This window comes from Saccopteryx leptura, chromosome X (genome assembly GCF_036850995.1).
Source record: "Saccopteryx leptura isolate mSacLep1 chromosome X, mSacLep1_pri_phased_curated, whole genome shotgun sequence".
Taxonomy (NCBI): domain Eukaryota; kingdom Metazoa; phylum Chordata; class Mammalia; order Chiroptera; family Emballonuridae; genus Saccopteryx; species Saccopteryx leptura.
Window position 1 is genome coordinate 80,533,501 of NC_089516.1, and position 13,843 is coordinate 80,547,343.

At 40.1% G+C, this 13,843-nt stretch overlaps 1 non-coding gene across 1 annotated transcript; it reads left to right on the forward strand.

The window, feature by feature from the left end:
- The first annotated feature begins 8,461 nt into the window (after positions 1–8,461).
- TRNAG-ACC (transfer RNA glycine (anticodon ACC)) lies at positions 8,462–8,537 on the forward strand. Its single transcript has one exon. It is a non-coding gene; the product is annotated as a tRNA-Gly (tRNA).
- Positions 8,538–13,843: the final 5,306 nt, after the last annotated feature.

A 13,843-nucleotide genomic window follows, 5' to 3' on the forward strand; every position in this document is an offset into this window, starting at 1 on the left:
CTCCATCCTCAGAAAGATACCAAAAACAAATAAATAAGAGAAAAAAATACTACAAAAAAGGGGGGCAGCATTCCCTTGTGCTAAAGCTCCAGGGAGCATGGAGTGAGCTTGAGTATGTCCTATGAAACATGGAGCTCTATGTTGACATAAAAGTCTTTGAAGAAGGAGGAACTTCTGAAATAGTTTATCAGCATTTATCCCTAAGACAGCAGTCTTTATAGTGGGAACACCATACGTAAATATTTGCTGTCTGTCTATAGATTAAGGGGGGAATATGGCAAATGCTGAAAAGCCATAATCTTTGTGCCCCTCCCCTCCCCCAATCCCCTCCCTCACCTCCCCCCACCCTGTAACCCCAACACTGTTGTTCATGTCTCTGAGTCTCATCTTTATGTCCCACGTATGTATGGAATCACATAGTTCTTAGTTTTTTCTGATTTACTTCTTTCACTCAGTAAAATGTTATCAAGGCCCATCCATGTTGTTGTAAAAGATCCTATGTCATCATTTCTTATGGCTGAGTAGTATTCCATAGTATATATATACCAAAGCTTTTTAATCCACTCGTACTCTGATGGACACTTGGGCTGTTTCCAAATCTTTGCTATTGTGAACAATGCTGCCATAAACATGGGGGTGCATTTCTTCTTTTCAAACAGTGCTATGGTGTTCTTGGGGTATATTCCTAACAGTGGTATAGCTGGGTCAAAAGGCAGTTCGATTTTTAATTTCTTGAGGAATCTCCATACTGTTTTCCACAGTGGCTGCACCAGTCTGCGTTCCCACCAGCAGTGCAGGAGGGTTCCCTTTTCTCCACATCCTCGCCAGCACTTATTCTGTGTTGTTTTATTGATGAGTGCCATTCTTACTGGTGTGAGGTGATATCTCATTGTGGTTTTAATCTGCATTTCTCTAATCATTAGTGATGTTGAACATTTTTTCATATGCCTGTTGGTCATCTGTGTGTCCTCTTTGGAGAAGTGTCTATTCATTTCTTTTGCCCATTTTTGGATTGGATTGTTTGTCTTCCTGTATTAAGTTTTACAAGTTCTTTATAAATTTTGGTTATTAACTCCTTATCAGACGCTATGTCAAATATATTCTCCCATTGTGTAGTTTGTCTTTTTATTCTGTTCTTATTGTATTTAGCTATGCAGAAGCTTTTTAGTTTGATAAAGTCCCATTTGTTTGTCCTGTCTTTTATTTCACTTGCCTGTGGAGACAAATCAGCAGATATATTGCTGCGAGAGATGTCAGAGAGCTTACTGCCTATGTTTTCTTCTAAGATGCTTATGGTTTCACGGCTTACATTCAAGTATTTTATCCATTTTGAGTTTATTTTTGTGAGTGGTGTAAGTTGGTGGTCTACTTTCATTTTTTTGCAGGTAGCTGTCCAATTTTCCTAACACCATTTGTTGAAGAGGCTGTCCTTACTCCATTGTATTGTCTTACCTCCTTTGTCAAATATCAGTTGTCCATAGAACTGTGGGTATATTTCTGGGTTCTCTGTTCTCTTCCATTCATCTATGTGCCTGTTCTTATGCCAGTACCATGCTGTTTTGAGTACAATGGCCTTATAATATAACTTGATATCTGGAAGTGTGATACCTCCCGCTTTTTTCTTCCTTTTCAAGATTGCTGAGGCTATTCATGTTCTTTTTTGGTTCCATATAAATTTTTGGAATATGTGTTCTATGTCTTTGAAGTAAGTCATTGGTATTTTAATTGGTATTGCATTGAATTTATAAATTGCTTTGGGTTATATAGACATTTTAACGATATTTATTCTACCTAACCATGAGCACAGTATATGCCTCCACTTATTCGTATATTCCCTGATTTCTTTTATCAATGTTTTATAATTTTCCGAGTACAAGTCTTTAATCTCCTTGGTTAGATTTATTCCTAGGTACTTTATTTTTTTGGTTGCAATGGTAAAGGGGATTGATTCCTTGATTTCACTTTCTGACAGTTCATTATTAGTGTATAAAAATGCCTCTGATTTCTGAATATTGATTTTATATCCTGCCACCTTGCCAAATTCATTTATCAGGTCTAGTAGTTTTTTGACTGAGACTTTAGGGTTTTCTATATACAATATCATGTCATCTTCAAATAATGATAGTTTTACTTCTTCTTTTCCAATTTGGATGCCTTTTATTTCTTTTTCTTGTCTGATTGCTGTGGCTAGGACTTCCAGAACTATGTTGAATAAGAGTGGTGAAAGGGGACACCCCTGCCTTGTTCCTGATCTTAAGGGGATTGCTTTTAATTTTTGCCCACTGAGTATGATGTTGGCTGTGGGTTTGTCATAGATGGCCTTTATCATGTTGAGGTATGTTCCCTGTATTCCCACTTTGCTGAGAGTTTTGATCATGAATGGGTGCTGGACTTTATCAAATGCTTTTTCTGTATCTATTGAAATTATCATGTGGTTTTTCTCCTTTCTTTTGTTTATGTGATGAATCACATTGATTGATTTGTGAATATTGTACCAGCCTTGCCTCCCAAGAATAAATCCTACTTGATCATGGTGTATGATTTTTTCCATATATTGCTGGATCCGGTTTGCTAATATTTTGTTGAGGATTTTTGCATCTAAGTTCATCAGGGATATTGGCCTATAATTTTCTTTTTTTGTGTTGTCTTTGCCTGGTTTTGGAATCAGAATTATGCTCGCCTCATAAAAGGAGTTTGGAAGTCTTCCTTCCTCTTGAATTTTTTGAAATAGCTTGAGAAGGATAGGAGTTAGTTCTTCTTTGAATATTTGGTAGAATTCACTTGTGAAGCCATCAGGCCCAGGACTTTTCTTTTTTGGGAGTTTTTTGATAGCTGTTTCAATCTCATTTGTTGAAATTGGTCTGTTTAGGTTTTCTGATTCTTCCAGATTGATTTTTGGAAGATTGTATGTTTCAAGGAATTTGTCCATTTCATCTAGGTTGTCTAGTTTTTTGGCGTACAGTTCTTCATAGTATTTTTTTTACAATATTTTGTATTTCTGTTGTGTCAGTTGTTATTTCTCCATTCTCGTTTCTAATTTTATTTATTTGAGTCCTCTCTCTTTTTTTCTTGGTGAGTCTCGTTAAAGGTTCATCAATCTTCTTTACCTTTTCAAAGAACCAGCTCCTGGTTTCATTGATCCTCTGTATTGTTTCTTTAGCCTCTATGTCATTTATTTCTGCTCTGATCTTTATTATTTCCTTCCTTCTACTACATTTGGGCTTTACTTGCTGTTCTTTTTCTAGTTCTTTTAGATGCAGGGTTAAGTTGTTTATTTGAGCTTTTTCTAGCTTCTTGAGTTATGCCTGTAATGCTATAAACTTCCCTCTCAGGACTGCTTTTGCTGTGTCCCATAAATTTTGAATTGATGTATGCTCATTATCATTTGTTTCTAGGAATTTTTTAATTTCTTCTTTGATCTCAATGTTAACCTATTCATTGTTTAATAATGTGCTATTTAGTTTCCAAGTGTTTGAATGTTTTTCAATTTTTCTATTGTGGTTGATTTCTAGTTTAATGCCATTGTGATCAGAGAAAGTGCTTGATATGATTTCAATCTTCTTAAATTTGTTGAGCCCGCTTTTGTGCCCTAATATGTGGTCTATTCTAGAGAATGTACCATGAGCGCTTGAAAAGAATGTATATTCTGCTGTTTTAAGGTGAAACGTTCTGAAGATATCTATTAAATCGAGTTGATCTAATATGTCCTTTAAGCCTGCTGTTTCTTTGTTAATTTTCTTTCTTGAGGATCTATCTAATGATGTTAATGGGGTATTGAAATCCTCTACTATTATAGTATTGCTGTTGATCTTGCCCTTTAAGTCCATCAAAGTCTGCTTTATATATTTAGGTGCTCCTATATTAGGTGCGTAGATATTTATAATGGTTATATCTTCCTTCTGGATTGCTCCCTTTATCATTATGTAGTGACCTTCTTTATCTCTAACTATGGTCTTTGTTTTAAAGTCCATTTTGTCTGACATAAGTATTGCTACCCCAGCTTTTTTTTCATTTCCATTTCCGTGAAATATTTTTTTCCATCCTTTTATCTTCAGTCTGTGTACATCTTTTGATTTAAGGTGTGTCTCTTGTAGACAGCATATGTATGGGTCCTGTTTTCTTATCCACGCAGCTACCCTATGTCTCTTGATCGGATCATTTAATCCATTAACATTTAAGGTTATTACTGATATGTAATTGTTTATTGCCATTTTTTTTTAAAACTGTTTTTCTCTTTTGCTATATTCTTTTTTTTCTTTTGATCTGTTTACAACAGGTCCCTTAGCATTTCTTGCAGCCTTGGTTTGGTTGCAGTGAAATCCTTGAGTTTTTTTTTTTTTGTCTGTAAAGCTTTTTATTTCTCCTTCAATTTTAAATGATAGCCTTGCTGGATAAAGTAGTCTTGGTTGTAGGTTCTTGTTCTGCATTACTTTGAATATTTCTTGCCATTCCCTTCTGGCCTCAAGTGTTTCTGTTGAGAAGTCAGAAGTCATCCTTATGGGGGCTCCTTTGTAGGTGATAATCTTTTTTTCTCTAGCAGATTTTAATATTTTCTCTTTATCATTTAGCTTTGGTAATTTAATTATGATGTGTCTTGGTGTTGGTTTCTTTGGGTTTCTCCTTAATGGAGTTCTCTGTGCTTCCTGAACATGTGAAATGTTTTCCTGCCTTAATTGGGGGAAGTTTTCTGCTATAATATGTTTGAACAAAGTCTCTATCCCTTGTTCTTTCTCTTCTTCTTCAGGAACCCCTATGATGCGAATGTTATTTCTCTTCATGTTGTCACGGAGCTCTCTTAGAGTTTCCTCAGACTTTTTGAGTCTCTTTTCTTTTTTCTGCTCTGCTTCCGTGCCTTTATTTATTGTGTCCTCTAACTCACTGATTCGATTCTCTGCTTCATCCATCCTGCTTTTAATTCCTTCCATTGTATTCTTTATTTCAGATATTGTATTTGTCATTTCTGACTGATTCTTTTTTATTATTTCAATGTCCTTTTTTATATTTGTTATCTCTCTATTTAGGTTTTTGTAATGGCCATCTATGGTTGTTCTAATATCTTTGAGCATCCTAACAATCGTTATTTTAAACTCTGCATCTGGTAATTTGGTCATACCTGATTCACTTAGGTCCTTTTCTGGGGATTTCTCTTGGTTTATTTGTGTTGTATTTCTCTGCCTCCGCATTTTCTCTTCACGGGAGTGGCTGTGATCACGTGCTCGGGTGCACAAGGGTTGGTGGCCTTGGCCTTTGCCCCGCCCCTGTGTGTGACGTTATGCTCGGTCCTGAGGGCACTGGCGAGCACCTTTGCTCAGCTGCGGGTCTCCGCCTGTTTCCGAGCTTTCGCCCTGCCCTTTCAGGAGGGTCCGACTCAAGGAACAGCTGCTAGCCTTGGCTCTACCGCCGCACAGGGCTGCGTGCCCAAGCTCAGCTCCGTAGCGGAACTCTGTCTCTTCGGGGCTTTTGCCTCCACCCCCATGGGAGGAGCCGGCTACCAAGTCAGACCGCAAGCCTAGGTTGCACAGGCGGGGCAGGGCTGTGCTCCTGTGCCCTTGCTCAGGGGCTGGTCTCCACCCTTTCCGGGGTTTCCACCCTTCTCCCGGAGGCTGGATTACAGGCTGCTGGCAGCTGAGCTTGACCGCTTTTGCACTCCCCCTTCTCCCCAGCCGGGCAAGATTGAGCTCACACCTGAGCCCAGTGGTGGCCAGCCGGCTTCTGCCCCTGCCTGCAGAACCGTGCTTTTGTCTCCCGCTGCTGCCCACTCTCCGGTGCGCCCTCAGCCGCATGGGTGGGGGCGTTGTAGCTCGGACCCTAAGACTCACTACTGTAGACCCAAAAGCTCCCTCCTTCTATGCGACTCTGCTCTGAATGCCGTGGGGGAGCTTGTTTGGCTGCTCTCCTGCTTCCCTTTGCTGGTATTGCTGTTTCCGGGGGAAATATTCACTTCAGCTTTGGGGAGTGACTCGTCCCAGGGTTTAGGGTGGCTATCTCCCAAAATGTTTCTCCCTTTGCCTCCTAGATTACACTCTCTTCCTGTTACTGTGGTCCTCTCCTCTCTCCCCCCGTCCCCAGAAGCCCCAGGTGATAGTTTTTGAGAGAGATGTTCTGCGCAATCCCTTTAAGAAGGATCCTGGGTCTGAGAAATCAGAGTCTCTCACAAACAGAATCCTGACTTGTTTCTAGCTAAATACTGTCCTTATGCCTCTTCTGGGCTCTGGGGCTGCAGGCTGGGGCTTTTTTCCTGGGGCTCAGGACCCTTTCTCCTCTGCTAAACTCACTTCCCGCCACGCAAGTCTCTCCCTGCTGCTCTTCACTCTGAGGAGCTGGGCAGCCCTCTCTGCATTTCCGCATTTCTGCTTTTCCTACCAGTCTTGGTGTGGCTTCTTCAGTGTTCCTTGGTTGAAGAGTCCTCTTAGTTTAGTCCAAAGTTGGTTTTTCCAGATGATAGTTCTAAAAATTAGTTTGTAATCCACTTTGGTTCTGGGAGGTAGATGGTACGTCCGCCTACTCCAGTGCCATCTTGTCTCCCCCTTCTTTTTTCTTGGCATAACATTTTCTTACAATCTTTTTTATTTCTGAGGTGTCATTTGCGACTTCTTTTCTTTCATTTCTGATTTTATTTATTTAAGTCCACTCTCTTTTACTTGATGACTCTGATTAATGGTTGGTCAATCTTCTTTATCTTTCAAAGAACTAGCTCTTGTTTTCATTGATCTTTTGTATTTTTAGTCTCTATGTCACTTATTTCTACTCTGGTTACTTCTCCTGTGTGCCATGACTGGGGATCGAACCTAGGACAGCCACACGCCAGGCTGAGGCTCTAGCACTGAGTTAACTGGCAAGGATGGCCTTTATTTTGAAGTCTATTTTGTCAGATGTAAGTATTGCTACCCCAGCTTTATCTTTCCATTTCTATTTGCATGAACGATTTTTCCACTCCTTCACTTTCAGTCTCTATGTATCTTTTGTTCTGAGGTGAGTCTTTTGTAGACAGCAGATATATGGGTCTTGTTTACTTATCCATGCAGCTACCCTATGTCTTTTCATTGGAGCATAAAGTCTGTTTACATTTAAGGTTATTATTAGAAGGTTCTTACTTATTGCCATTTTATTCTATATACTTATGTTTCTCCCTCTCTATTTCTTCTTCTTCTTCAATCAAGTCCTTTAACATTTCTTACAATACTGCTTTTGTTGTAATTAATGCCTTTAGGGTTTTCACTATAAGAACTCCTTTATTTGCCTTCAATTTTAAATGATAGCCTTGCTGGATAGAGTAGTCTTTTTTGTAGGTTCTAGTTTTTTTTATCACTTTAATATTCCATGCCAATTCATTCTGGCTTAAACTGTTTCTGTTGAGAAATTGCCTGACAACCTTATGGGAGTTCCTTTGTAAGTAAGTAATTGCCTTTCTTTTGATGTTTTAAGATGACCTCTTTGTCTTTAATCTTTGGCTTTTAATTATGGTGTATCTTGGTGTGGACCTCTTTGGGTTCATCTTGATTGGGACTCTCTGTGCTTTCTGAACTTGTGTGACTTTTTCCTTCACGAGGTTAGGGAAGTTTTCAGTCATTATTCCTTCAAATAGTTTATCTATCTCTTGCTTATTCTCTTCTTCTTCCGGTATCCTTATGATGCTCATCACTAGTTGTTTAGGTTCTAGGTCCATTTGGGTGGGTTTAGGTACAGGTTGATGTCAGACATTGTGTTTAACTGGTTTTTGGCTACCTGTCTGGAGCTACTAAACAGTTCACTGTTTGTGGCTCTGTGTACTGGGCCTGGCTGTATGTGGGAGTGATCAATTTGTGTATAAGGGTCAGTTTATTCAAGCTTAGATCTGGGGGAAAATCTGTAAAAGGACTCTACCTGTCAGCTACTATGCCTCCCCCTGAGGTTGTGTGGTATTCCTCCAGAACCTTACAAATAAAGATTGTAGATTGTGTCCAGACTGGTTGTACCTCACAGACCCTTCCACTGGTTGCAAACTTAGTAGGGTGGGGCAACCAGGGTTGGGATAACAGGGCTAGAGGGTCTCCTATTTGGCGGTTATGTGGTTAGACACATGGAATAAGGAAAAATAGCCCTTACTCCAGAGCTAAACCACTCAGTCTTTGCCAGAGTCCCCAACTTTAGTTTCTCTGAATTGGGGATCTCTTGTGGGGTTGAGGCCCTATACTCCTAAAGAAAGTGAGTTTTGCAGCTGAGATATTTTCAGCCACTGTACTTGAGTGTGAGAGTTAGCCTATTCCATGTCTCTGCCTTTCTTACCAGTCTCTATGTGGCTCCTTCTATAAATCCTTGGTTATAAAATCTCAGTTCAGCTAACTTTCAGTTGGTTATTCATGTTGATTGCTCTATATTTTAGCTGTAAATTTAGTTTGGGGCCAGGAGCAAGTGAGTGTAGCTTCCACCTGCTCTGTAGCCATCTTGGAATCTAAAGATTCAAATATTAAAATTGAAAGTAGCCCTGGCCGATTGGCTCAGCGGTAGAGTGTCGGCCTACCGTGCGGAGGACCTGGGTTCGATTCCCGGCCAGGGCACACAGGAGAAGCGCCCATTTGCTTCTCCACCCCTCCGCCGCGCCTTCCTCTCTGTCTCTCTCTTCCCCTCCCGCAGCCAAGGCTCCATTGGAGCAAAGATGGCCCGGGCGCTGGGGATGGCTCTGTGGCCTCTGCCTCAGGCGCTAGAGTGGCTCTGGTCGCAACATGGCGACGCCCAGGATGGGCAGAGCATCGCCCCCTGGTGGGCAGAGCGTCGCCCCTGGTGGGCGTGCCGGGTAGATCCCGGTCGGGCGCATGCGGGAGTCTGTCTGACTGTCTCTCCCTGTTTCCAGCTTCAGAAAAATGAAAAAAAAAATGAAAGTAAATCTTCTCTTATGTAGAAGCAAATAATGAGTGATATAGAAAGCCACAGATAAAGAAGTGAAGAATGTACCTAGAGCTGTGATTTTCAAACTTCTGTGTATATCAGATTCACCAGGCCTTAAGGAACTTGTAAATAAAGATTCCTATGTCCCTATCTGACAGATACTAATCTAGCAAGTCTATGTAGGGCCCAGAAGACTGTATTTTAACACAAACCACCCCATACACACACACATCATATCACATCACACAAGGGAGTTTCTAATGTATACTAAAGTTTGAAAACCATTAAATCATGCTATACTTGGGAGTATGATAAAACTATAGCTAGTGAGAAATCTCCAAATGCCCCTGTATACACTTCCTCCATTTTTAAAATCTTGAGAAGGAGCTAAATACCCAGGTCATGTGGCTGAGTCTAGGTCATGTGCCCATATCTTAGTTTTTGACAACAAGAAGTAAGAATGTTTGACCTCTCTTGGCTTCTGTAGTGAGAAGCAGTGCACATTCTTCCACCAAGATACACACAATGGAGGGGGCTAAGATGTTAATCAACTATAAAAATATTGATAAATCTTTACCATAAGACATCAATCATTTGAAATGTTGATAAAGTTGTTGAAGAGAAGAAAGCTTCTAAGGTTGGGGTAGCTTCATTGCTGAGCCATTTTGAGATTAGTAAGTATTGGTAACTATTTTTGAGATTAGTAAAGCAGCAATTGATATAAATTTTACTGTTGAGAGCACTGACTCAAAGAAGTTTGTATGACTTGCTGAAGGTTACTTAACCAGAAAAATGCAGAAAGTGGGTTGATGTCTTATGAACTGGGATTAGCCATATTTTATGGAAGAAGGAGGATTTCAGCTGGAACTCAAAAGAAAGGGAAAGTTAAAGCTATTAAAGGAGGAGATGAAATGGGGGCAAAGGGAGAATTCCAGGATTGGGGTATCTTATGAGTGGAAATATGACATAGGACTAATAAGGTATATTCAGGAAAAACTGAATAGTCCAGTTTAGGTTGATTGAAAGACTTGTATAGGCTCAGGTATAGGAGAGATAAAAGGTAAATAAGAAGCAGATCTTAAAGGGCCTTGGATGAATGATTTAGGAAGAACAATCTGGCCATCATACATCAAATGATTTGGAACCGAGATGCAAGAATACCACATATTTCCACATATGATAAGGTTAATAGTAATATCTACCTCATAGAGTTATTGTGAGAATTAACTTGAATAACGAATATAAAGACTTAATGAGTGTATTATTCAGTGTGCCTGCAAAAATCTTTGAGAAGCAGATGGCATACTCATATTAGGTAATTTAAAAGAATTTAATAAAAGAAAAATTAACAAAAATATGGGTAGGGTGTAGAAAAATCACAATGAATAGTAAAGTACCTAGGGAAAAATAGTAGTGGGGTTATTACCATGCTTAATCCTGTAAGTGGGAGGAGAGGGAGAAAGGGGAGAAGTTAGTTGATGAGAGAGAGGGATGCTAAGCAAGTCATCTATCAGATAATGTGAACTTAGTCATCCCACTGTGACCTTCCAGGGAAGTTACTGAGTGAATAAATACCCTAACCTCAATCTCTTTCCTCTCTTAGATCTCCTGACAGGGTTTTTCAATGGTGGAACCCAATAGGAAGCTAAATATAAGAAAGCCTATTCATTATGTCAATGTAGTTTAATTTCTCCTTGGACAAAAAGAATGGAGAAGAGTGGGAAAAGATGAAGTATGAGATTGGAAGAGCAGTAAATTCCCCAAATAAGTGGTAGTGTGATTTAGATTCAGGTCCTGCAAGGCCCCAAGCCTCCTGGCTTGCTGTGGTCATCATGCCCTTTAAGATTTAGGAGATTCTGGAGAAGGTTTGGTGTTTATGTTTTTCTTCTGGTTACCGATGTCTGTGAATTTCTCTTTCTACTATGTTCTTGTTATCTTCTCATGCCACCTGGGTATTTGGTTCCTTTTCTGTACTATCACTTCCCTGCTTACTGCTTAATTTCTTCACTACCTCATATACCACCAATAGCTGTATGCTCACAAATTTTACTGAAGGAACAGGTATTTGCAATGCAACAACAAACAAGTTAAAATTAAATATTGGACATCTCTCACCTTATAAGTTCCCTAACCATTCTACTAGGGCTTGAGTTTCCTCAATGCTGCTCAATTCTCCTCTCTCCTTCAATATTCTCTCTGCTTTCCCTTAGATTGTGAATACCCAAACCATGCCATTATTGCTAATTTTTCAAGCACAGCAGTTTAGCTCTAGGTTTATTCCAACCATACCACAAAGATAATCTTTGAGCAATCAAAATGACCCATCAAGTTGTTTGCTAAAACAAACAGAACTCTTCCTCTAAGATGAAATTTTCAATTAGTTAGTCCATAAGCTGACCCTTTATTTTCTCCCCATTAGTTAATTCAGTTGTTTTTCAGGCATGAGTTAATGAGCACCCAGTCTGATAGAGTGGTGTGAGGATTAAAAACAAAGGGACAGATGTGAGGTACATTAGATGAGAAAAATAAATCAATAGCCCATGATGACTAAGTAGATATGGATGAGAGCCCAGGAGAGGGAAGACAGCCATCTAACAACCAAGTGTGCAGCCTGGATAACTGAGAATCTTGATGCTTTACCAGGGGTCTCAAACTCAACTCAGCATGTGGGCCGCAGAGCAAGATCACAGCCGTTTGGCGGGCCACACTAGGTCTACAAAAGGCAACTGTTACACAACACTTTTCAGTGTCACAAAACGACCAGAAACTGTAGTTCGTGGATTAGTCCGTGGGCCGCAAAAAATTGTTCGGCGGGCCGCAAGTTTGAGACCTCTGCTTTAGACCCTCTTCTGCTGAAAGTCATGTCATTATTTCCACCAGAAAAATAATTAATTTGCTTGCCATAAAACATTGGACTCCTCCTCCCCAGTGTGTGTGTGTGTGTGTGTGTGTGTGTGTGTGTGCGCGTTTGTGAACCCAGTGGAATTTGGTGAAATTCAGTGGGTTTAGGGTGAAATGTGAAAATTCTGGTCATGCAAACCCTAACTACAAGCCCTGCCTCTCCTTTGTCTTGTTGAATTTGTACTTTGTGTTCTGTTCTTGTTGCATGGACATTATTATCAGGTTGATTTCTGATGTCTCATGAAGACAGGTAGAATCTCTATGACCTCACCTCTTTCATCTGTTAAGAATAAGGTAGTTTCTATTCCAGGCTAGGTTTCACTTTGGTCTCCTTTTCAACTTTCCCACTTTCCCTCATTGCTGGTTGTCTTCTCCCCAAGCTTACTGTTTGTTCCTCCAGAAGTCAGAAAGAAAAGTCAAAGCCAGCCTTACCACTCACACTAAATCATATTCTTTCAGTGTTAAAAAAGAACAAAACTGATTTTCTTACAGCTGATCTTGAAGCACTGCCAGAGACTAATAATCAATAGGCTTTTTATTTTTTTAGTGATAAAGACAGAGACAGAGACAGGAAGGAGGAGGAGAGATGTGAAGCTTCATCTTATAGTTGTGACACTTAGTTGTTCATTGACTGCTTTTCTTATGTGCCTTGACCCGGGGGTTCTGGCCTCACCAGTGATCCCCTTGCTCAAGCCAGCAACCTTGTGCTCAAGCCAGTGACCGTTGGGCTCAAGATAACAATCACGGAATCATGTCGATGAGTCCACGCTCAAGTGGCAACCCTGTGCTCAAGCTATGAGCCTGAGCTCCAGCCAGATGAACCCGCGCTGAAGCCAGTGACCTCAGTGTTTTGAACCTGGAACCTCAGTGTCCCAGGTCGATGCTTTATCCACTGTGCCACCATTGGAAATCTTACTGTTTGCGACATCGTGGACAGATATGCAGATTATTATGCTAAGTGACATAAGCCAGGAAGAGAAAGACACATACTATATGAGTTGACTTATATGTGAAATCTAACGAACACAATAAACTAGGGGTCGGGAACCTATGGCTCGTGAGCCAGATGTGGCTCTTTTGATGGCTGCATCTGGCTCGCATACAAATCTTTAATAAAAAAATAGTAATGTTAAAAATATAAAACATTCTCATGTATTACAATCTATTCATTTCCTACCACTCATGTTCATGGTTGCGGGAGGCTGGAGCCAATCACAGCTGTCCTCTGGGACAACACCATATTTTTATTGGGTAATGCGTAATGTACACAGATCACTGTATGGCTCTCACGGAATTACATTTTAAATTATGTGATGTTCATGGCTCTCTCAGACAAAAAGTTTCCTGACCCCTGCAATAAACTAAGGAACAAAGTAGAAACAGAAGCAGGGTCACAGAGAAGAGATGAACAGCTGTCAGGGAAGGGGGAAGAAAGGATGGGATCAAAGAAGGTGAAGGGATTAGCCAAATGATATATACATAAAACATGGATACAGACAACAGAGTAGCAATAGTCAGAGGAAAAAGGAGAGTGGAGTTGGGGGGAGGAGGAGCAAAAGGGGTGAAATAGAAGTGTAAAGAGACCTTGCATGGAGCATGGGGGGCACCATACAGTGTGTAGAGGGTGTTATATTGAGTGAGATACCTGAAACCAATGTCAACATAATAAATTAAAAATAAAAATTTTGAATTAAAAAAAAATTTTCATGCCTTACAATGGATTTTTACTGCACACATTGGGGTGTTTCTCACTACTGACATTAAATCCCTTTCTCACTACTGACTTCATCAAAATATGGATCAACTTAAATCTAGCGACCTTAGTATTTTGTTTGTTTGTTTTAAGAAGAAAACAGAAAAGCCCATGTAATCAATTGCTGCTATATGTCTTCCCTACATGTAGAAGAAATGGAAATTACACAGTTTATTGCTGCCACCTGCTGTTAGGCACAGTTCAGACAATTGGTAACCCAAGAAGTTGGCACGGTTAAGCAAATTAAAACCGTTCAGGGGTTGTGTAGGCAGTAGGAGCGTGTGTAAGGTTCTAGTTAAGAACTATGTGAACTGCTGGCACTAG